Source organism: Dermacentor andersoni, chromosome 7, assembly GCF_023375885.2.
Source record: "Dermacentor andersoni chromosome 7, qqDerAnde1_hic_scaffold, whole genome shotgun sequence".
Lineage (NCBI taxonomy): Eukaryota > Metazoa > Arthropoda > Arachnida > Ixodida > Ixodidae > Dermacentor > Dermacentor andersoni.
In genome coordinates, this window is record NC_092820.1 from 96,495,258 (window position 1) to 96,520,944 (window position 25,687).

Sequence of the window (25,687 nt, forward strand, 5' to 3'; positions counted from 1 at the left end):
CGCGCCGACCTCAATCATATTATCTGGCAATGCCCCAAAGCCTCACCCACCAACACCTCCCGCACTAACACACGCATCATTAGTACGGCCGAGCAGTGGGAGACATTGCTGCTCAGCTTGGACCCAGAGGAGTAGCTCTGGGCCGTCCGGATGGGCGAAGACGCCGCCAGAAAGCAAGGACTAGCCGCCGTCTGAGGAAGGGGGGGATTGGGGGTTAGTCTCCCGACCCCCGCCACCCCTTAACCCCATCAAGGCCACAATAAAGTTTTATCTCTCTCTGAGTGATCCAGCTCAAAAACTAGAATGATGTTACGTGGCGCAGGCAATATTTAAACATTCCGTAAGACATCACAATACTCTACCTGTATATATAGAAGAGAGAACTGAAACCGTGGGGCTCTAACTTTTGTAATTGTTTGCATTTACTTATATATAAATATAAAGTGAGGTTCTCTGACGAAGACCGTACACCGGCCGATACGTAGAAAACAAAGGATCGTTGTTTGCCTAATGCGTCCTCCACCTACACGTATATATATATATATATATATTGACACGTGTACTTATCTTTATCGGGCGACCACGTTTCGCCGCTTAACAACTGTAATCGCACGGCGCGGGATGCGCCTGCATGTATCCGACGTTTCTGGAAAGTTATCGATGCTTCTACCCGGCTGTCTGTTGTCGCAGAACCTCGCGTTATCTGATTTCATCGCTTGACGCGAATTGTGTAGAACTTTGTAGAAGGCATGCAGGTCCCAACGATTAGTCTGGAACATTCGATGACTGCTGTATAAAAGCCGACGAGCTTGACCTGCTGATCAGATTTTTCGACGATCGCCGACTGTGTTCGCCGCTTTCGTTGTGCTATAAGTGTAGCCTGTTTTGTGGGCACAGGTTCGCCCAATAAAATCTAGTTTTGCCTTTCACAGTATTGCTACTGTCTTCTTAACGTCACCACCCCGTGACATCTGGTGGAGGTGCTTTACGTTCATGTACCGGACGCCCCCGACAAGCCGTAATCCAAGCCCGGACCACAAAGAAAACACCAGCGCCGTCCCGGAACATCAAGCAAGCCGCCGTCTTCAACAGCTGCCCCCGGAGCACGGACTTCTACCTGAGAAGACCAAGAAGATTGTGGCCAAGGAAACCCCAATGGCAGCCCCAGCGTCCCCCATCGTGCTGCAGCAGCCCAGGGAGCCTCCGACGTTCCGCGGTTCAACATTCGAGGACCTGGAAACCTGGCTCGAGACGTATCAGAGGGTCGCCGCATTTAACAGCTGGAACAGCGACGACAAACTGCGTCATGTCTATTTTGCATTGGAGGACGCCGCCAGGACGTGGTTCGAGAATCGAGAAGCCACCTTGACGACGTGGGACCTGTTCCGAAGCGGCTTCCTGCAAACATTTACGAGCGTGGTGCGAAAAGAGCGAGCCCAAGCTCTACTGGAGACCAGAGCGCAGCTGCCGAATGAGACAATCGCGATCTTCACTGAGGAAATGACCCGTCTGTTCCGCCACGCCGATCCGGAAATGTCAGAGGAAAAGAAAGTCCGCCTACTGATGCGTGGTGTAAAGGAGGAACTTTTCGCCGGAATGGTAAGAAGCCCACCGAAGACCGTCGAAGAGTTTCTTCGTCAGGCGACGAACATCGAGAAGACACTGGAATTGCGGAACCGGCAATTCGACCGACGCACCAAGCCAACAAGCTACGCCGGCGTTCAATCAGTGGCCACCGACGACCTGCGCGAGACCATCCGGGCAGTCGTACGAGAGGAGCTTCAGAAGATCTTCCTTTCATCGCAACCTCATGCGGCCTCAATCGCCGAAGTTGTCAAACAAGAAGTTCAGCGATCGCTAGGAGTTCCCGAGGTACAATCACAATCATCGCAGCCCCAGCCAGAAGCGATGACCTACGCCGCCGTCGCCCGCCGTCAAGGTCCCCCTCCACGACCGCGCCAGGGCCCTGTAACGCCGCAATACCGTCGTCCGCCGCCAGCACGCCCACCCGTCGCCCAGCGCACCTACGCGAGGAAGACGGACATTTGGCGAGCCCCCGACCACCGCCCGCTCTGCTACCACTGCGGCGAAGCCGGCCATGTGTACCGCCGATGCCCATACCGCGACCTGGGATTGCGAGGCTTCGCCGTGAACGCACAGCGCCCGAGGGAAGGTGAACGCCCTCGTGACATCGCCGACTACCTCGCCGCCACTCAGTGGAACCCTCGACGACCGTCCCGTTCGCCGTCACCAGGCCGCTACCTGTCACCGCAGCGCCGACCGTACACCGGCCCAGCACGGGGCTGCTCTGCGAGCCCTTATCCGGAAAACTAAAAGCTGCAACCGATGGGGGTGCGGTTGCTGTTCGTCGAACTGACGAAGATCCTCCGCCGCCGACGAAGACGACCAAGAAACCGTCTCGACGACCTAATGACGACACGCCGCCGTCCCGACGAAGTCAGGAAGCCAAGACTACACCGATGAAAGACGACTTGACGACGCGACGTTCCAACTTCAGTTCAACACGACGCAGCCGTGATCCGACGCCAAGACCTAACTGTAACGCGAGACAAAGAACCACCGACCTCGACGTGCTTCTCGACGGCCACGCAGTCACCGCCTTAGTAGACACAGGAGCCGATTACTCCGTCATGAGTGGACCCATCGCCGCCCAGTTGAGGAAAGTCAAGACTGCATGGGAAGGCCCTCAAATTCGGACCGCTGGAGGACACCTGATTACGCCGACTGGGATCTGCACGGCAAGAATTACCGTTCATGACCGGACTTACCCTGCCACCTCCGTTGTCCTCCAACAGTGTTCACGAGACGTGATTCTCGGCATGGACTTCCTGAATCAACATGGCGCAGTCATCCACCTGAAGTCGAAATCGATAACGCTGTCACAAGATCAAGCGATACCGCCGGAGAGCTGTCGTAGTCACCACGCCTTCAGTGTGCTCGAAGATCAAGTGAGCATCCCGCCGCGCTCCAGCATTATTATTTCCGTCGGCACTGAAATACCCGCTGACGTAGAAGGCGTCATCGAGGGCGACCAACATCTACTGCTCGACCATGAAATTTGCGTCGCAAGAGGGATCGCTCGACTCCACGGAGGGCAAGTGGAAGTTATGCTAACCAACTTCAGCCAAGAGTTCAAGCACATCAACAGGGGCACGACAATCGCATATATCGAGGAAATTGTGGAAACCAGCAATGCCTTTGTCCTCTCGGATTCAGCCGCATCTACCCCGATGAGCATTGTCCCCGAACCAGACTTCGACGTGAATCCAAGTCTTCCTATGAGTGAGCAGCAGCAGATCAGAAGTCTTCTCCTAGGATACAAAGACTGCTTTTCGACGTCATCGAGGATTCGACAAACACCAGTTGCAAAGCATCGCATAATAACCGAAGAGAGCGCTCGACCACTCCGCCAGAGCCCTTACCGAGTTTCGACGCGAGAACGTGAAGCTATTAGGCAACAAGTCGACGAAAAGCTGCGCGACGACATCATCCAGCCGTCGAAAAGCCCGTGGGCCTCTCCTGTAGTCCTGGTGAAGAAAAAGGACGGAACCCTACGCTTCTGCGTCGATTATCGTCGACTGAACAAGATCACGAAGAAGGATGTGTACCCCCTTCCGCGGATAGATGACGCATTGGATCGGCTATGCAACGCTAAATGCTTCTCGTCGATGGACCTCAAGTCTGGCTACTGGCAAATAGAAGTCGATGAGAGAGATCGCGAAAAGACTGCCTTCATCACGCCAGGTGGCCTCTACGAGTTCAAGGTCATGCCATTCGGACTGTGCTCGGCGCCTGCTACGTTTCAGCGCGTCATGGACACGGTGTTAGCCGGACTGAAGTGGCAGACGTGCCTTGTTTACCTGGATTACGTCGTTGTCTTCGCCGGAAATTTCGACGATCACCTTAGGTGGCTTGCGACAGTGTTAGAAGCCATCAAGTCATCAGGGCTCTCTCTGAAGCCGGAAAAGTGCCGCTTCGCTTACGATGAGCTTTTGTTCCTAGGCCACGTGATCAGCAAATCAGGAGTACGCCCCGACCCACAGAAGACAGCTGCCATCGCAAGGTTCCCGCAGCCAACCGACAAGAAGGCAGTGCGCAGATTCCTTGGCATGTGTGCCTACTATAGGCGCTTTGTCAAGGACTTTTCACGCACTGCAGAGCCGCTAACACATCTAACCAAATGTGATGTCGCGTTCAAGTGGGAAACGCCGCAGGCCAAGGCATTTCAAGAACTCAAACGACGCATGCAGTCGCCGCCGGTACTTGCACACTTCGACGAGGACGCCGATACCGAAATCCACACTGACGCCAGTAGCCTAGGCCTCGGTGCCGTCCTAGTCCAGAGGAAAGAAGGACTTGAAAGGGTGATATCGTATGCTAGCCGGTCGCTGTCAAAAGCGGAAAGCAACTATTCTACGACTGAAAAGGAATGCCTCGCCATCATTTGGGCTACAGCTAAATTCCGCCCATATCTCTATGGCAGGCCATTCAAAGTCGTCAGTGACCATCACGCATTGTGTTGGCTAGCTAACTTAAGGGACCCTTCAGGACGGCTGGCGCGGTGGAGCCTCAGACTACAAGAATATGACGTCACGGTAATATACAAGTCCGGAAGAAAACACTCCGACGCCGACTGCTTATCACACGCCCTCATCGATCCCCCGCCGCAAGACGACGAGGACGACGACGCCTTCCTTGGGATAATAAGCGCGGAAGACTTCACTAAACAGCAACGAGCAGACCCGGAGCTAAAAGCCCTCGTCGAGTATTTGGAAGAGAACACCGACGTTGTCCCTAGGGCATTTAAGCGCGGGTTGTCTTCGTTCACGCTACAAAACAACCTGCTCGTGAAGAAGAACTTCTCACCAGTCCGCGCCAGCTACCTTCTTGTTGTACCGTCAGTGCTGCGTCCAGAAATACTGCACGCCCTACACGACGATCCAACCGCTGGGCACCTCGGATTCTCCCGGACGCTGTCGAGAATACAGGAAAGGTATTACTGGCCGCGTCTGACCGCCGACGTCGCCCGTTACGTCAAGACATGCCGAGACTGCCAACGACGCAAGACACCACCGACAAGGCCAGCAGGATTACTACAGCCGATCGAACCTCCTCGCCGACCATTCCAGCAGATTGGGATGGATTTGTTGGGGCCGTTTCCGATATCGACATCCGGGAATAAGTGGATTGTCGTGGCGACGGATTATCTCACCCGCTTTGCTGAAACTAAAGCTCTACCAAAAGGTAGCGCAGCCGAAGTGGCGAAATTTTTCGTCGAGAACATCCTGCTGCGACATGGTGCCCCAGAAGTCCTCATCACCGACACAGGAACGGCTTTTACAGCAGAGGTCACCCAAGCCATTCTGCAGTACAGCCAGACAAGCCACAGGAGGACAACTGCCTACCATCCGCAGACGAATGGTCTCACGGAGCGCCTGAACAAGACCCTCGCCGACATGCTAGCAATGTACGTCGACGTCGAGCACAAGACGTGGGACGCGGTCCTGCCGTACGTAACCTTTGCGTACAACACGGCGGTGCAAGAAACAACACAGATCACGCCGTTTAAGCTGGTTTACGGCAGGAACCCGACGACGACGCTTGGCGCCATGCTGCCGCACGTAACTGACGAAGAGAATGTTGACGTCGCTAGCTATCTCCAGCGCGCCGAAGAAGCCCGACAGCTCGCCCGCCTGCGAATCAAGAGCCAGCAGAGGACCGACAGCCGACACTACAACCTCCGACGACGCTTCGTCGAGTACCAGCCTGGCGACCGTGTTTGGGTCTGGACCCCGATACGCCGACGAGGACTCAGTGAGAAAGTACTCCGACGCTATTTCGGTCCCTACAAGGTCATCCGACGTGTTGGCGCTCTGGACTATGAGGTCGTGCCAGACGGCATTTCGCATTCACAGCGGCGGCGCGCACGATCTGAAGTGGTCCACGTGGTGCGCCTTAAACCCTTTTACGGACGCTGACGAACTTCGTCATTTTTGTTCTTTTCTTTGCTACGAGTGCTTTTGTTTATTACTTTCGTTTGTTTGCAGCATCGGGTCGATGCTTTTTAAGCGGGGGGTATTGACACGTGTACTTAACTTCATCGGGCGACCACGTTTCGCCGCTTAACAACTGTAATCGCACAGCGCGGGACGCGCCTGCATGTATCCGACGTTTCTGGAAATTTATCGATGCTTCTACCCGGCTGTCTGTTGTCGCCGAACCTCGCGTTATCTGATTTCATCGCTTGACGCGAATTGTGTAGAACTTTGTAGAAGGCATGCAGGTCCCAACGATTAGTCTGGAACATTCGATGACTGCTGCATAAAAGCCGACGCGCTTGACCCGCTGATCAGATTTTTCGACGATCGCCGACTGTGTTCGCCGCTTTCCTTGTGCTATAAGTGTAGCCTGTTTTGTGGGCACAGGTTCGCGCAATAAAATCTAGTTTTGCCTTTCACAGTATTGTTACTGTGTTCTTAACGTCACCACCACGTGACAATATGTATATATATATATATATATATATATATATATATATATAAATATATATATATATATATATGTATCATATATATCATCACCGTACGTTGGGCGAGGGTATGTCTATCGCTGACTGTCCCGCTTTCATGACATTTTCGTCACCAAAGGGAAAAATATATTTGGATCTCACATACCCTCACTGTTCTCTCCTCCTATAGATGGTTGGAGTATAACTGCGGAGCAGCTAGTTTACGTGAATGAGAATAACAGTTGCGCCGTCCTCGAAGTGTGGCTGCCGTTCCCTGGTACGTTATAAGATTTTTCTTACTATTTCTTCCTGAATGCTTCCTTATTAATCATGCCTTCAAACGGCGCCATAAAGCTTAAACGTACTCAGAATTTTTCCCTGTATGCGACCTACGTCAAAGCAATCAATCCACCAGTTTACCTTGAATTAGCCCAATTATGTTGTTAATAATGTCCTGCATGTGAGCCTACCAGAACGTAAATTAAGAAAGGCTGCCCAGAACACATGTGCTGCAAATGTAATTTGTCGAGACATTATAAGTTCCGTCAAAATTGTCGCAAATGTTTCTGCAGTGTAGCACGGGTCTTCATAGAAATGACGATTAGCAATGGCTTAGATGTACCTGCATGTCATGAAACTGGGTTGTTTTTAATATGTTGGGGGGATAGAAATAAAACGAGAGAACTATACAAATACCCCCAGTATTGCGTTTCCTCCGTCATTTCGCAACAATATTTTGGAGGTTGCACGATTATACGTGTACATAACCTTGTTCAGAAGCTTTAATGCCTGCATTGATAAGATTGTCATCCTGCGGAATATCCGTTCAAAATAGCTACTGTTTCGATATTAAAAAAATAGAGACGTCCACTTTATTGCAATTCCCACCTATGAATTCTCAGCAACACGCTCCGTCATGCTATCTTGCAATAATAGCTGAAAAAAAGTCAAGCCTTAATACAATGAGAGGAAGGAGACAACCAGGTATAAGAGGAAGTGGAAAATGTGCGCTTGACATCATCAAAAAAGGGGCAGTTGGTATTTTCAAAATCTTACTGGAGGTAGCCTGAATTTCCATTTTCCTATGTCATCCAAACGAAAAAGAATACATTGTTTGTGGGCTAGATGACTAAACTAGGAAAACAACCTTTTTGCATACAAGACGCATTCTTACAGATATAAATTATAGAGCACTTCGCGGCTGTGAATCCTGCGAGTTGCCGTAAGTACATGTCATTATCGCTGCGACATGATTGTTGTAATTGACGTTGTCGATCATTTCCTTGTATAATTCCACGACCTTCATTATTTTAGGTGCATTGGGTATTGTGGGTGTGTAGCATGTTTGTAGGCTTATGAACATCATAGTCATGCACACCTTCTTTGTTCCACCGCCACTGTTTTCATGAGCAATACAACGAAGAATTGCACGCACATACACCGCTGCTTTGTCAAGTATAATTTATATGCGATGGATATATTGCCACATGGTGTGGCCGAGAAGGGGACTGAAGAATCGGAGAAAGATCTTCATCTTCGCAACCGCGTGTCGACGCTTACGCTGAGTAAAGTGTTAACGCCGGGAGACTCAGCGCATCAGCGGGCACTTCACCAGGGAATACGCGAGAATTTTTGTGTAGATTGCCTGGTAAGTTCGACTGGCGCAGGAGTTCGCCGCATAAGCCGGCGAGTTCGGGGCCAGGCCTTAGAACTTGGAAACCTGCAGAAAAAAGTATTGACTGCAACTACTGCGTATACTACCGAAAATTAGACATCGAGTTGCATGACGCTGTTGAGCTTCGGGTGCCGATGGCTTTTCATTACGACTCCATTAAAAACGTGGATGATGATGATGATGAAAAACTTTATTGATCCCTCTTTAAAGGGAAGGGGGCAATGGAATAAAGGGGGGGAGGAACTACTTGAAGTAGGCGTCCTTTATCCTCTCAGCCCACTCCAGGATGGCCTCCTAAAGATCGGGCTTGGAGCTGCGCAAGGCAGCCTCCCACTGCTCCTCACTAGATATTAAATGCGTGAGGAAAGGGGGAAGGGGGTGCTTTGGGCACCCCCACTTGATGTGGTTTAAGTCTGCTTTGGGAGAGACACAGAATGTACTAGAGGGAGAAAGGTAAATGGCGCGATGAATGCGGTGGAGGAGGTAAGGGGACGGAAAGTTGCGAGTCTGCAGCTGTCGCCACAGAACTTCACACCTACGCGGAGATTTTCCCATGAGTGGCGGAAAGGTTAAGCGGTCTAATCGGTACTGTGTACAGAAGTCGTGGAAAGTAATAAGTCGATCCCGCGCTGTAAACGGCGCCTCCTCCGTGGCGAGGTCCGACACACCTGATGCCTGAGCCGGACTGTAAATCCTCGGGCACTGGCATGAGCCGCCTCGTTTCCTGCAAGGCCCGCATGCGCGGGAGTCCAGATCAATGCCACAGTTTGATGGAAAGGATGGGCCAAGAGGAGAGAAAGGGCTGGCTTAGAGACCCTTCCCGCTCCGAAGTTATGTATGGCTGCTTTGGAATCGCTAACGATAACTGATGAATTTGGGATTGTGAGGGCCAGGGCTATGGCCGCTTCCTGCGCCTCCTCCGAGGAAGAGCCAGGAATGGAGGCGGCTGCAGCGACCTGGCCGTGAAAGTTAATGACTGATATTGCGTAATGTTTTCTGTTCCCATATTCGGCGGCATCAACATAGAGCACGTCTATAGAGGTGGATAATTGTTTTTGGAGAGCCTTTGCTCGCTGCCTCCTGCGCTGTTTGTGATGCACAGAGTGCATGTTTTTAGGAAGGGGGGGGGGGGGGTGCAGAGGTTCTCGTGTATGTGATGTGGAATGGTGTATTTAGTCTTGATGATGGGTGCCGGAGTGATAGAAGGAGCTGGTAGAATGTGTCGACCTGTTGCAGTGTTAGGAAGTCTGCTATATTGGGATGTCAGATGGGCTTCTGTGAGTTCAGTAAGTGTGTTGAAAGTTCCAGTAAGCATTAGCGGGGACCCCCACGGCGAATTTATATATTTTGCGTAAAAGAGTGTCGATATTATCTGATTCTGATTTAAGGAAATGTAGATATGGTGTGGCGAATGTAATCTTACTGATAACGAAGGCCTGAATCAAGCGAAGAAGTTCGGCCTCCTTTAGTCCGCTATGTTTATTGCAGACTTGCCCTAGAAGGCGCAGGGTGTGATGGACTGTGGTGTGTAGTGAATGTAGGGTATATGTGTTGAGCCGGTTGCTTTGAATGTGTAAACCGAGCACCCGGAGCCTGTCTACTCTAATAACGGGGCTGTGGTTTAGGATGACCTGTATACTAGACATGTGTTTTCCGGCCTCCCCGTGGGATGGGAGAAGTAGCTCGGATTTTTGAGGGGAGCATGTGAGATTCATAGCCCCGGCATGAGCCACGACGGCGTCTGCTGCGGCCTGTAGAGTGTCTTGAATCTCTCCATCGGAGCCGCCAGTCGTCCAAAGAGTGATGTCATCAACGTAGAGTGAAAACTTGAGAAGGGAATAGACCGTAATGCTCGCGCAATCGGCATCATAGAAAGATTAAAAAGGAATGGGGACAGGACTGAGCCTTGGGGCGTGCAGTAGCTACCTAAAGCGTATGAAAGGGATTGCTCTGTGCCTATGTGTATCGTTGCGGTACGGTTGGATAAGAAGGTACATATGTAGTAATATGTCTTTTCGCCAACCGCAATGAGATTAAGCTCTCGGAGGATGGCGGAATGTGAAACGTTATTGAAGGCTCCGTGGGGGTCCAGACTGAGAATTGCTTGCGTATCTAGACTGCTATTGGGTGTAATGATATCATGCTTCATTCGAAGCATGATATCTTGGCATGAGAGAGATTTTCGCAAACCTACCATTTCTCATGTATAAAGATTGTTGTCCTCCATGTATTTACTGAGTCGGTTGAGGATGACGTGTTCGAGTGTTTTACCTAGACAAGTGGTTAGTGACATAGGCCTAAGATTAGAAGTGTTGAGTGGTTTGTTTGGCTTTGGGATAAAAATTACCCTGGCATCTTTCCACGAACTAGGGAGGGTGCCAGCGTCAAAGCAGTGATTGAAGTACGCCGTGATGGCTGTGACAGAGTTGTCTAGATTACGGAGTATTTTATTGTTAATAAGGTCGGGGCCTGGTGCTGACATTGTGCGCAGGGTGGCGAGGGCATGACGAACCTCTGCTTCCGTGATAGCGGCGCTAAGTAGCTCGTTGGGCTCGCCAGTATATTTTGGCATGTCATACATCTGAGTGGGAGGCAGATGTTTATTTCGGAGGTCGTCTAAGAATCCGTTGAGATTGTTTTTGTGTGCATGTAGCAGTTTGTTTATGCTATGGTTGTGGCGTGTGCGCCATGTGTAGGGTCTAATAAATGTCGCAAGAGTTGCCATGTGTGCTTGTTATCGAGGTTGTCATGCATGCTTTCACATACCTGGCCCCACTTTTGGCAGGCCAGTTGTGTGGCGTACTCCTGGATCTGGAGGTCTAATTTCGCAATTCTGAGCCTTAGTTTTCGGCTGAACCGTTGCCTCTTCCACCGTTTGAGAAGAGATTGGCTTCCCACATGTGTAGAAGCTTACAATCAACCGTAGTGAGAGCGGTTTCGGAGGGCAGAGTGGTAGTGTGCGTCTGGGCGTCTGAGTGTAGTTGCGGAACCCATTCTGAAATGTCTTGAATGTCTGTGGGAGCTGATATCTGGCGGGCCCCTCGAAAATTGTCCCAATTGGTAAGGCTGAGGCGTTTGGGTGCAAAGGGTTTGTGTTTGAATTGTAGTGTGATGGTAATGATGTAATGGTCGCTACCGAGGTTAACTTGTGAGTTGTGCCATGTGACGTGTTGGATTCTATGTGTAAGCGTAAGATCGGGGGAAGTGTCCTTAGCTACGCTATTGCCTAGCCTGGTTGGTGCATTGATGTCGTTATGTAATGTGAGTCTGTGGTCTTGTATGTGGATCCATAGGGCTCTGCCCTTAGGAGTAGAAACGGAGTGACCCCACAAATGGTTGGGTGCGTTGAAATCTCCAAGAATAAGGAGGGGGTGGTGGGTGGCAGCGGCAATGGCTTGAGCGAAAAGGGAGTCAAAGCGGTGATGTTTGTTTTGTGGACGACTATAGATATTGAAAATGCAAAGGCCAGATGCATTATTTTTCCAAGGAATAATTTCTAGAAAATTGTGCTCTATATCGACGCTTTCGAATTGGGAGTGATTGGCAGTGAGGTGCTTTTGCATAAGAATTGCCGTATCGGGCCGGGATACCTTATTGTTCTGATAGACAATATAACCTGGGAAGCTGATTAGTCCGTGAGTTTCCTGAAGCGCAATGACAGCTGGGAGATTAGAAGAGGAGGCTAGAAACTGCTGGAGGTGTGCTTTCTTTTTTTGAAACCCCCTACAGTTCCCCTGCCACACTTCAAACTCGGAGCGTGTCGAGTTATTGACCATTCTTAAGCGGAGCTGGTGGGGAGGCGGATCGAGCAGGTGCAACTATGTTAGGATGATTCGCGGTGACTCCAGCTATCCAACTTGTAGTTTGTTGGATGTGTGCTTGTATGAATTCAATAAATTTGTCGAGCTTTTCATTCCTGGCTGTGTAATCTGTATTGATTTTTTTCTATTGCAGTGAGTATATTATGGAATTTAGTCTCCAACGCGGTTAGCCTGTCGTTATAATTTAACATTGTCTCGTCCAGGGTGTCCTCTGATCGCGGAGTGCTCGGAGTTTAACGTTTGTTGGGGGGAGGGTGAAGCGGTTTCCGTTCAGTGGAGGGCCTAGTGTCCATGGGGTGGTGTGAAGAGGTTTCAGGTAGGGCTGATGGATGATGAGTCGAAATTGTCGTGTTAGAGAGAGGGGCTTCAGAGGTTGAAGTAGAGGGGTGACGAGATTGGAGTTCTAGTTTACGTCTTTGAATTTCGGCTTTTAGAATTGCATTTTCTTCAAGGAGGGATTCATTATTAGCAGTCTGGTTTGAGGAGCAGCTGGAAGAGGCTACCTTAGCCCAGCTTACCTGGGGTGGGTTGCGCGAGGAGTTGATGAGAGTAGGGCTTTGATTATAGAGCTGGCTAGGCGACGTCTTGGGTTGCATAGCCTGGCCCGCGGTCCTTGCTTTTGCAGCGACTTCTTCGCCGGCTTGAGTCGCGAGTGCGGTCGAGACTGGGAGTTCGGTTGGTGGGTGAAGTGTCTTGTTTATGCCTGGGAGGTGTAGGGCGCGGTTTGAACCATTGTTTGCACAGTGAGGAACCGGTTTGATGGTTTCCGTTGCACACAACACATATCGGGTCACATTCGTGGTCCATGGGTGCGTCTTTCATTCCACACTTGGGGCAGAGTGTGTCGGTGGCATTAGTACAGACGTCCTGACGATGACCAATCCCACGGCATCGGGTGCAGGCTTCTACCTCCTGCCTGAAGGGGTGGCATGGAAGTGAACAGCCGTCGTAGTTGACGTAGAAAGGGATCATTTTGCCTTGGAATATGATAATGATGGTTTCAGTATTGCCCAGGCGTCGTGCACCCCGAATAATCAATATTGGGTTGCATCTGCGGAGGGTTGAGGCGATGTCACCTTCTGAGTAATCTGGGGGCAAGTGAATGCATCCTCTGCACGTTTCGATGGGATCGGCCACACGGGTGGCGACTTCGTAAGCGTTACCATTGAATTGTACACTCTGGATGTTGTGGTAGAGATCTGCATGTCCCATGTCTGGTGTGCTGATTAAAACGGTATTGTTGATGGTGTTGGCACGAATTTGGTCACTGGTGCGGTCGGTGATGGGGAGCCCCGCAGCCTTGAGGATGACTTGTCTGAGGATGCATGCATGGATTCGAGCGCAGTTGCCCCCACGAACTCTTTGGATGACTTTATAATCGCTGCGCGGCAGCGGCCGGGGCTTCGGTTCTGCTCTTGATTGAGTCTTATGAGCCACTGTGGGGTATGCTGGTGGCGAAGGATGCTCACGCTGTCTTGAGAGGTCATCGTGGATCTCGTGCCAGGTGCGCGCGCCATCGCGCTCCATTCCTGCGCCCATGCTAGGCGGAGCTAGGCCCAGCAGCGAGATGGTCAGCCGAGAACCCTAAAAAGGGCTGCGGCTTACGTAAGGGCGTCGGAGTTGATAAAAGAACTGTCAAGAATTCCAATAACACTCACAAAGGTTCAGGCAGGAAATCAGGCTCCTGAAGTGATCGGGTAGGCACAAAAAAAAAATTCAGGAGCCGAGGCAACATGCGACCGCTCGCACCGTCGTCGTCTTCTCAGAAACGTGGAAAATTGGCTGGCTGAGTTCGAGCGCGTAGCTGCGTTTAACGACTGGGCAACAACACCAGACTCAGGAAAGTCTATTTCATCCTCGAGGACGGTGCTCGCACGTGGTTTAGGAACCGTGAAATTGCCTCGTCATCATGGCCGGCAGGAAAAAGTAGTGACTGCGGCTACTACAAATGTGAGCACTGGGTGTCAGCGGAAGCTACTGGAGACTTACTCCAACTGCGATCGGAGGGAAGAAGGCGGAGCCAGTCCTTCAGTCACGCGTTCACAAGCCCAACCAGAACGTCACGTTGTACGTGGATGACATGATACGACTCCTTCAGCGTTCCGATCCGAGCGTGTCGGAAAGAAGAAGGTGCGTCATCTGACAACAGCCGTAAAGGAAGAGTTCTTTGTCAGTCTTTTTCGGAATCCGTCGAAGCCTGTTGCGGAATTGCTCACCGAAGCCACCGCTATGGTGATGACGCTTCAGCAGCGCTCCAGTATGCACAGCCGACAAGTAAATGCAGCCTCTACTCTAATTACGCCGGTAGACTTCGGGTGCAACGCCGCCAAAGCCCTTACAAAAATAATTGTAGACTTGCTGCAGAAAGTTTACACACCATGAGCCACCCGAGATGCAGAATATCTAAAGACAGGTGCCAGACTTTCTGTCACCCCCTGTTACCTCCCATCGGGCAATCAGTACACCCTTTCTGCGGAAAGTCGGCTCAGACTGTGTTACCGCAGGATACAGCATTTTTGCAGAAAGTCTATCGAGATTGTGGGCACATGAAGCAGCATATAAGCACACAGTCGAGAGAATTTGTGTAGCCCACCTACCGGGAAGTGACATGCATGCATGCAATGAAATAAGAGACGCAATAGTGTTGTTTGCGCTCTTTATTTGTCTCTTTATTTGTCTCTTCATGGCTGGCTAACTTGAGCGAAAAATATCTCTTCCGTGGAATGAAGTAGTGGGTAAGGAAGGTACACAAAGCTTAAAAAAGGCTCTAGTTAGTGTAGCTTTATTGTTTGTTGCGTTGTGACACACGAATTTAGGGGAACTAAAACACACAAGAGAAGCTCGAACTGTCAGCCGAGTTTAATGAATAAGAAGGATTTATACTATGAGCCGCTAGTATCAACTGAAAGTTGAATGCACAAAAAAAGCGTAGAAAGGAAACTTGGAATCAATCAGAACCGAAACGGCGACTCACTTGATGATGTAGCGACACAGATGGCTCGCTCAAGTAGGTTTCAGCAACATCCACAACCACACAAGATGCTTTCCATTTCTCTCTCGTCCCATTACACTTCTTTCTGAGCATGTCTTTTGTCCTCTCAAAATAATGCATGCAACCGCATCTAGTGCAGTGCAGAGCCAAGTTATGTGGTGCATTTACTAGGCCGAGGGCACGTGTGTGTTCCCAGAGTCTCTGATTCAAGCACCAGCCCATTTATTCAAGGCAAGCATGGTTGCTGGTGACCAGTATCTTGTAAACGACTGCCTCTTCGCACATGACGAATTTGCGCACATGTCACGTAAAAGAGGGGCTCATTTAAAGGGCACCGGGCACATGCAACTGCGCTTAAATGGGACAAACCGGCTGGTGCTGGAATCAGGCTCAGAGATCCCAGACATGCTCTAAGGCTAATAAATGCACCGGACTACTTGGAAGCGCCCTGCACGAGATTCAGTTGCTCACAATCTTTTGACAGCGCGGAAATCCTGCTCCGAAGCAAGCGTAAAGCGACGAGAGATATCGGGGCATTCTGCAACGTGGCGGCTGGTATTGAAGCCTGCGTGAGTGACCGTGTGTGTCAGAACTCATCATCTAACATAATTTCTAACATATAACCTCGATACGATTAAAGGTGGTCACCTTGACAGTTCTGGTTCATTCTGATTACCTTTTTCTGAACTTTTACTGCATCTAACCTGGAGCTGGTGATAGCAGCTTAGGATTAGGTTCATCATTCTTGTTCATCAAACTCAGCACACAGTCTACGCTTTATTTGTCGCGTTTTTTTTTTTTTTTTTTTCCATTAACTTTGTGTGTAACAGTGCCTGTCACAGCACAACGAACGATGAAGCAGTGAGTAGGAATCTTTACTCGCCACTTAATTCCTCGGAAGAGAAATCGCTCTTGGGCCCCATTTTCTGCAGCATGGAACCTGTGCTCCTCTTCAATTTGAGGTCTAGGCACTTCAATTTACTCCATGCATATTCTGCAGCAGAATGAAAATGAATTTTAGAGACATAACTTAGAGGCATAGCTTGGGAAGTACAAACCTGAAACAATATGATGAACAGGACCTTGCAATATATTTGAAAATACAAGGGTCATGCAGTTCGGGCAATTTCTTGAATTCCCGTCAGTCAACCGAGATGACCTGGAATCGAGATGAACTGGAATCCAGTGTGCCGTATTACAGTCTATATAATGCTGGACAGTGTGCTAAGACTTGCTAGCGCTGCTTTTTTCCCTAAGCATCACCCTACTAAAAGATCCCATTTGTTTTAAAATGGGTCCCATCAACTAGGATTGTTTAGTCGACCAGCCAGGCCAACGATTATTTGACTGGCTGGGTGACCACGCAAACTTCACGCGTCAGTCAATTGGTGTGTGGCTCGTTTGAGTCAATACGAGACAAAATCTCAGCTAGACTACGTCAAATAATGTCCTGAATGACTGTCTATCCTTTTAAAACAATGGCTTCATTCCCTAAATGGAAAAAGAAAGCGCGCTTTGGATGAGGTTCATTATGGTACTATCTCAGTATCTTCGCAAGTACCTATTTTGTTTGTAGTTATCCCAGAAGGTTGCTAATGACATACGCCTCATTTTGCGCCACAATGATGTCTATGCCAAACGGGGCTAAGGGAAGAAGTTAAGTGGTCGCTCGCATTTTAACTGTCAAATTATAATGCGTTATGATCTTCGTTTGCTACATTTAATAGTGTGTATCTTTTTCGACATATCATAATATTATATGTTCCTATGAAACCATGGTTTGAGCATGGCGTGCCTAAACCCGTTTTGTTAGGTGAGAAAATATTGTTTCTGGTCTTTCTTAGGGGAGCTGACCTATGCATTATACACAGCACAAAACCTGGTTTACGTAAGAATGACACAGACAACTGCATATTTTAAGTTGACTCTAATAAAATGCATGCGAAGTACAGCGTGGCTTCAAGAGTGCCACTGTATATTCAGGCACATATCGGCCAAGTTCGGTAGTCGATACTATAACGAGGTCCCCAGAAGTACAAATTAGCAAGTTGACAGAATAATAAGGAAGGACATTGAGAGAGAGGGACGCTGCTGCTATAACATAAGCAATAGCAGAGTGGAAGCTTTAGCCTGTGTAATAAGCAGAAAGGCCGAGCATGCCCAGCTTTCGGTGATTCACTTGCGAGCATTGCAACAGGCTGACTGTCATGCGTATCCAGCTGTTTGTGGGACCAGATTATCCGAACATGCAACTTTTGCAACATCTAAAGAGATCAGCCTGAAGCTTGATGCTACACTGCACTCAGGAAGCATTATTCGAGGGGGTACCCGAAAGTGGAATTATATTAAAAACCTCTATAATATTTATTTTTACACAACAAACTTAGCAATTTGAAGGTATTCTGCCTTACACTCAATATATTTGTCCAATCTTCGATACGTTTTTCAAACTCGTCTGCTTTGATAGCCTAATAGCTCTTCTCTCGTCTTCCCTCACGTTTTCGATGTTGTAAAATAGCAGTACTTTCATGTCATTCTTCATGTGAGAAATACAGTTAGCGTGGGGCACGTTATGGATATGTACTCAAGCCCGCAATCATATTTAACTCAGAGGTGGTACTTAGGTGAATCAATCAAGCTGAAGAAAAGCCAGGTTCTAAATAGCCCGGAAGTGGAAATTGTGAATACGGCACTGCAGTAAGAATGTTGCAAGTTATGTCATAATTGCCAGCTTGCAAATTTTATATCCTGTGGAAATGCTGCAGACATGAGATCTATTGTTGGGGAGATAGCACAAATTTTCTGAAAGCTTTCTCTGAGCACGCACCTTGTGGAATACACACACACATATTTCACCATTATTTATCTTGTCGTGCTGCACACACAGCAGCAGCGAACTTGAAAAAAATAGAAACTGAGAACATTTTTTAGATCACATAGCTTTCTCAGTACTTTTTGCTGCTGCTTATTAGCCTGCTGCAGGAGCGAACCTTCGTTAAGGCGAGTGGGTTAAAGTTCACCGAAATGCCGCCACATCTAATTCGCCATTCGGCCTCCAGACGCGAGATTTCCCCAGTCCACCTCGACATTGCCGGCACTTTTCCGGCATCACATGGGGCCTGTTACCTGCTGACATGTTTGGATCGCTTAATCCGATGGCCAGAGCCGTTTTCCATAACAGACACTACGGCAGGGACAGTTGCTACAGCTTTCATTAGCAACAGGGTGTCACATTTCCGATGCCCTTCTATTGTCACCACCGACGAAGGCCGCCAGTTTCAATGGGCACTATTCACGGCGCTTGCCAACATCCAGGGCGTTTGACGCATTCATACAACCGCCTGCTATCCTTCCGCGAATGTCATGATGGAAGGGCTTCATCGACAAGTGAATGTTGCCCTCACCACTTATCAGCCAAGGGTACGTTGGGTCGCCCAACTTCCCCTCGTCCTTCTGGGCATCCAATCAGCACTGAAGGCCGACCTAGGTTGTTCTTCGTTTGAACTCATCTATGACGTTCACCTGCGCCTTCAAGGAGAATTCATTGCGCCGTCATCGCCATCTTGCACCCATAATGCTGCAACATACATCTAGGAGCTGCGCACCACGTTTTATAAATTGCTCTTGTAATTGCTGCTGACTGGCACCACCGGTCTGTATTTGTCAGCCAGCATATGAATTCCTGCAGCCATGCTTTTGTTCGACGTGACCACATGCGTGCACCCCTCACCACGGATGGATCATTCCGCGTACCCCATCGTACGCCTAAGACGTTCACGCTGGACATTAACGGTCGCGAAGACGTCGTGGCTGCTGACCGACCCAAACCTACCTATGTCGCCGCCTTTGCACTCGCAGTCCTTGCAATCAACCTCGCCTCCGTCCCTTCATCACTCTGGGCGGCCGCATCTAAGGACGTTCACTGGGCGGCTCCTCTGGCTTCCGCTCTATGGGGGGAGCCCTGTAGCGCCTCTAGCCTCGGGCCCGGGCCGCAGGCCACAACTCGCTCAGCGTGCAGCACCCGTCCAGGAGGAGGAAGTTAGCTCTTGGCCGCGCAGCGTGTGCATCGCAATGTATAAAAATAAACAGTTCGAAGCCCAGCGCTCCCTGAGCTAGGTCTACCTCGGACTAGCTCCGACATCTGCATCGCCTATGAAAAACTCGTCTGCAAGAATAAAGTGGACAAAAAAAGACGATTCTTTATTATTACATATCGGCTTAATGACCATGTAGATTAAGTGCATTAACAATCAAAGTAAATGTCTGTAGGATTAGCATACATTTTTGATTAGGAGTTTAGCGTCTCCTTTCCTGTGCTTAGTGAGCTGAAGAGGGTTGCTTTGTATGACGTTTGCTTCGTATGAACTGTTCGCTGTCTTGTAATTGTTTGGGGCCTTGAGGTTCTAACAAGCTTTTAAATGGTTCCTGTGCATGCACCACTTCATTCATTATAATTAAAGAAACTTTCGTCAGAAACTGTCTGAGGATGACTGTCGACTTTACCGCGCATAGTACTGAATCAAAATATATATAGATACACTGTGTTTCGCCCGCCGAAACCAGTTATGCAGGAGGCGTGTACTGTAGCGGGACTCCACTTTCAGGTTTCTCTAAAAATAGTCGGCGCCATCGCGCGCAGCCACCGCGAAACCTATACGTGGCCTCCAACATGCATGGCAGACGTTTGCGTGCGAATGCAGAGGAACGCGACAGGCGGCAATGGCACTAATCTATGGTGCTTCTTTCCGGACACGCTATGCCATCTAATGGTACTGGTGACTACTGCATGCGTGGTCTCCGAAAAGCGCGGCGTGCCTTTTCTAGCGAAGGCTGAGAATTGTGCCGCCGCTTGTCGCACACTCATTGGCAGATACTCAGTGACTCAAGTTGGCGAGTGGTTCAATGAAAAGTGGCACGTACCCAGTGCACTTCTCGTGTAACCTGCCAATGCGTCGGGTTGCTGTCCGCGAGGAGAAATGCTGACGTGGCCTTGAGTCTACTAAGAAACAGAAAAATTTAAGGCGTCTCATTGGTCATTGTAGAGTGGTACTTTCCAAGTTTCGCATGCCTGGTTACATCAACTCTCCGTTAGGGAGCTTCATTGAAGACGAGCACAGACTGAGTGGCATACACGCATCGCTCTTAGTCGGCGTCAAAGGATGGGTTCAAACAGCAGTACAGATAGATATACTGATATGTACAAGCGTACCCGCCACGGTTGCTCAGTGGCTGTGGTATTAGGCTGCTGAGCAAGAGGTCTCGGGATTGAATCCCGGCCGCGGCGGCCGCATTTCGACGGGGGCGAAATGCGAAAACACCCGTGTACTTACATTTAGGTACACGTTAAAGAACCCCAGGTGGCCAAATTTCCACTACGGCGTGCCTCATAAACAGAAAGTGGTTTTGGAAAGTAAAACCGCACAATTTAATTTTTATATACAAGTGTACAAAGATACGAAGCCCTCGGAAATTGTGTTACGTACACAAAGAATGTTAACGCAATAAAAGCTAGCTTCCTTATTTATCAGTCTTCTTGCATCGCGAGTTTGCAGTCATATAAACCTAAATATATAATAAACTGCATAGCCCTCCACCTAAGGCCACGGATCCATGACCGAATTTTTCTTTTGCAGGTACGAGACCTTGGTATGACCTGCGCATTAAGAATTCTTCCGTTGTGGAGGGCCCATCAGAGGATTGTTCGCTCTACTTCAATAAAACTGCTGGCGCTGGAAAGCCGCTTTATTCTAGTGATTGCCAGGCAATACTGCAGCAAGCTTCTGTGACAAGACGTGATCCCGTATGATTATCTGAGAAATATCAGCAATATACCACGCCGTTGCATTGAATTGTTTATCTTGTGGAAGGCTGGTAAAAACGACTGATCAATAATAAAATTTTCATCAGATACTGTTTAATGATTCATTTACTAGTGATAATAACTATATTTTTTTCTAGAAATTAGTAGCACTGCCTTTGCTTTTCCTATAAAATTGAGTAAGTAAATATATTTAGGATACAAATATATTTTTTTGTTTTGTTAAGGTGTGACGAGGTACAATGCAGCGTGAAAATTGTTTTGTTTCTGTGATGGTTATTGCAATAAAGTCAACAAGGATGTCTGACGATTACGATGCTACCGAATGCAAAATTTGAGCGCAGCTGTGTACATGGGCCAGTGCCGTCAGCGCCTACGCAAAGGGAGGGGCAATGTTGGCACGTTGGCATGATGAGCGACATCAGAGCCAGCTCTGGAAGAAGACGGCGGCGAAAGCGCGAATGGAAGCATGGGAACGATGGAATAATGAGGGCTATCGCAGCCAGCTTTGGAAGAAGACGACGCGAACACGTGAGCAGGGGCACGATCGCGTTTGCGCGTTTACGCCCAGAGACTCACGCGCTCAAACCAGGAACGGGCGCCTAAGACGTGCGCTCCAAAAGCAGGCCCAGGGCCTTACTTGAGCCCTAACCCTCAGCCACGTCCCTCTTTACCCTTCCCCCTTTTAATAAAGTTTATCACCACCACCACCACCAAAATGATATTGAGCACGACTGTTGTTTGCGAAATTACCGCAGCAAACAGCGCGATGCTGGATAGTGACCAAAGAAGTACAAACTATTGACCGCGGTCTAGCACCTATTCTCTGTTATTCATTGCATTTTCGTAAAGGGATGGGTTTATAGCGTCTTTTCCCCAACTTGATGATTTGTAAGATCGTCTCTGTCTAGCCGCATATATGAGCTTTAGGGAGACTTTGACAGATGCCTACATCGCTATATACAGATTGTCAAAACTGTGATAAAAAATGAAAAATATGCGAACACCACGGAGCTGGACAGATCCAGGGTAATGTTGTTTGCAGTCGCTTAGAGATACTCACATTACCTTTAAATTCCGCCTAATTACATAGTAACTTCTAATGATTAACAGGTTCTCAAATATTATATTTAGATGAAAATTGTCTATGAGTAAATTGTACAGGAACATGAAAAACTCCCCATGCAGATTGCTGTTGCTCAGTACATGCTACATAAAATTGTTTTTCCTTTCGCAAAAAACGCCCACAAATACACGCGATTGCCTTGAGTGGCAAGTCGCACGACAATTTTTTGTCTATTCGCGGGCTTCTTTCAAGCTGGCAAATACAATTTTATGTAGCACGTATTGAACAACAGAAAGCTGTATCGTTATCATTTCATTTTGCAATAAATGTCTCTCATCATCATTACCATCATCATCATCGTCATCATCAGCATGGTTACGCCCACTGCAGGGCAAAGGCCTTTCCCATATTTCTCCAACTACCCCGGTCATGTACTAATTGTGGCCATGTTGTCCCTGCAAACTTCTTAATCTCATCCGCCCACCTAACTTGCTGCCGCCCCCTGCAACGCTTCCCTTCCCTTGGAATCCAATCCGTAACCCTTAATGACCATCGGTTATCTTCCCTCCTTATTACATGTCCTGCCCATGCCCATTTCTTTTGCTTGATTTAAACTAAGATGTCATTAACTCGCGTTTGTTCCCTCACCCAATCTGCTCTTTTCTTATCCCTTAACGTTACACCTATCATTCTTCTTTCCATAGCTCGTTGCGTCGTCCTCAATTTAAGTAGAACCCGTTTCGTAAGCCTCCAGGTTTCTGCCCCGTAGGTGAGTGCTGGTAAGACACAGCTATTATACACTTTTCTCTTAAGGGATTATGACAACCTGCTGTTCATCATGACCTGAGAATGTCTGCCAAACGCATCCCAGCCCATTCTTTTTCTTCTGATTATTTCAGTCTCATGATCTGGATCCGTGGTCACTACCTGCCCTAAGTAGAGGTATTCCCTTACCAATGCCAGTGCCTCCCTACCTATCGTAAACTGCTGTTCTCTACCGAGACTGTTAAACAATATTTTAGTTTTCTCCAGATTAATTTTTAGACCCACCCTTGTGCTTTGCAACTCCAGATCAGTGAGCATGCATAGCAATTGGCCCCTTGGGTTACTAAGCAAGGCAATACCATCAGCGAATCGCAAGTTACTATGGCATTCTTCCCAATCCAGGTCTCTGAATATCTGCTGTAAACATGCTGTGAATAGCATTGGAGAAATCGTATTTCCCTGTCTGACGCCTTTGTTTATGGGGATTTTGTCGCTTTCTTTATGGAGGACTACGGTGGCTGTGGAGTCGCTATAGATAAATTTCTGTATTTTTACATACAGCTCGTCTACACCCTGATTACGTAATGCCTCCATGACTGCATGAGGTTTCGACTGAATCTAACACTTTCTCGTAATCAATGAAACCTATATATAAGGGTTGGTTATATTCCGCGCATTTCTTTATCACCTGATTCATAGTGTGAATATGGTATACTGCTGAGTAGCCTTTACGGAATCCTGCCTGGTCCTTTGGTTGTTTCTGATTCTATTTGCGATTACCTTAGTAAATTATTTGTAGGCAACGGACAGTAAGCTGATCGATCTATAATTTTTCAAGTCATTGGCGTCGCCTTTCTTATGCATTAGAATTATGTTCGCTTATTTCCAAGATTCCGGTACGCTCGAGGTCATGAGGCATTGCGTGTACAGGGTGGCCACTTTTTCTAGAACAATCCGCCCACCATCCTTCATCAAATCTGCTGTTACCTGATCCTGCCCAGCTGTCTTCCCTCTTTGCATATCTTCCAAGGCTTTCTTTACTTCTTCTGGCGTTATTTCTGGGATTTCAAGTTCCTCTAGTCTGGGGGCCCGGCTTGATTTCCACATTACCACTCAGGATAAGACAACTCATTCCATATAAAACGTGCAAAGACCAGGGCACAGGACTACGTGGTCAAGCAAGCTGCAGCAAAAATCGATCATCACATCCGATACATAAAGCGTCGGAGTAGTAACGTACCTGCATGAAGAGCAAGCAACGATTTAACATCGTACTGGTGCTGCTGTAACCTGGCCGTATATATGTAATGGTCATTAAGTGATTAATAAAACAATATATATGTGCAAAAGATGCCCACATACACAGGCGCGTGTGTTTCTCACATGTATTTCGAAACTCAATATTGCTAAATAAGACTCAACGTTATTGAACGGTGAGTTACCAGCATTTATTCAATGACTTTATTGTTGTGAACACTCAACAAAGGCTCAATCAAACACAACATCATTTAACAATATGACAACTAAATTCAGTCAATGACTTTATTGTTATGAACTGCTCAACAATGTTCTCAGAAATGCTCAATACTATTCAATAATACGGCAAAAGCATTTAGTCAATGACTTTTTTGTTGTGAACTACGCAACAACTTTAGTGTTGACTTATTGCTGTGTGCTTTCAATGAACGTTGAGATATTGGTGAAGGGCTATATTGAGTCAGCATTTCATCAACAATATGCCGACAGCATTTCAAGTCATTTTATAAGGGTGGGACCAAATTCAGAATATTTTTTGTTAGTAAGTGTGATTTACCATTTCGCAGAAACCAGTGCTATTAGAGAAAAAGCCCACATACTCTGGGCTTTGTTCCACAGTAGGAACAGTGTGAGGCATATTGTGTGGGCTGGAACAGGAGAAGATAGAAGAGACAGAGAAATTAATTAGTTTGAAGCTGCCGCTGTGCAATGACATCTTATCGGTTAAGGGGAATATGTGGTCAGGGGAGTGTTTCCTGCTATCTCTGTAGTGTTGTAGAGTTTCAATGTAGTTCAGTGGTCCTATCGGTTCGTCATCAGCGATGGACAGCTCTTTCGATGGCACCCGATTAGCGTGCTCACGGGCTGCGGCATTAGCGTGTTCATTATCATGGAGAGAGGCGTGTCCAGGTGTCCAGACGATATGCACCCTTTGCAACGCTGTGGGGTGTAATGATGTAAGGACGCGGTGTGTGTAGGGTGTCACCATCCCTTGTACCAAAGTCCTGCAGGCGGTCAGTGAATCAGTGACAACTGTGATGGGTTCATCCGGTGCCGGTATGGTTGAAGCGTGCACGATGGCTAGGGCAATGATGGCCTCTACCACCGTGCCACTTTCTACAGTATTGAGCGTGGCTGAAGCCCTCAGAATGTCTCTACTATCTAGTACGACTAGACATCAGGCAGGTCTCTGTAGGTACCGGGCCACGTCGGTGTACAGGACCAGGGTGTCCGATATGTCATCGCCAAGGAGTCGAGCCAGGGCTTGTGCTCTCGCCTGTCTTCTGTCTTTATGACGGTCAGGGTGTACGTTCCGGGGAATTCGGGCTACGTTAATTTTGTTGCGAAAGCTAAGCGCATGAAGTGTCCGCTCTTCCACTTGCGGTTTTCTCGGTGTTTGATATCCTAGCCGAGATAGAATAACGCTTCCCTGCATTATTCGTTGGAGATGTCGCAATTCACTGTTAACATGACTCAACTAGTTCGTGGATGGTGTCGTGCATAACGAGTCTTAGTAGAAGCTGCTTGCACGCGTGTAGGGGTAGTCCCAGCACATCCTTTCGTGCCGTATGGAGGAAGGTGGCCATCTGGCGCGTCTCGTGCTGAGTCACATTATCATAAGGGAGGTGGTAGGTTAATGTGCTAATTATAAGGGTCCCGGCCACGGCGGCCGCATTTCGATGGGGGCGAAATGCGAAAATACCCGTGTGCTTAGATTTAGGTGCACGTTAAAGAACCCCAGGTGGTCGAAATTTCCGGAGTCCT

The 25,687-nt window shown here is 48.4% G+C and overlaps 1 long non-coding RNA gene across 1 annotated transcript in view; it reads left to right on the plus strand.

The window, feature by feature from the left end:
* The window catches only part of LOC126534930 (uncharacterized), a 45,513-nt gene extending 24,586 nt beyond the window's left edge, over window positions 1-20,927 (plus strand). Inside the window, exons 4-5 of the long non-coding RNA XR_011895478.1 lie at window positions 6,720-6,806; window positions 20,651-20,927. This is a non-coding gene — a long non-coding RNA (uncharacterized lncRNA). The remainder of the gene's footprint in view (window positions 1-6,719; window positions 6,807-20,650) is intronic.
* The last annotated feature ends 4,760 nt before the right edge of the window (window positions 20,928-25,687 follow it).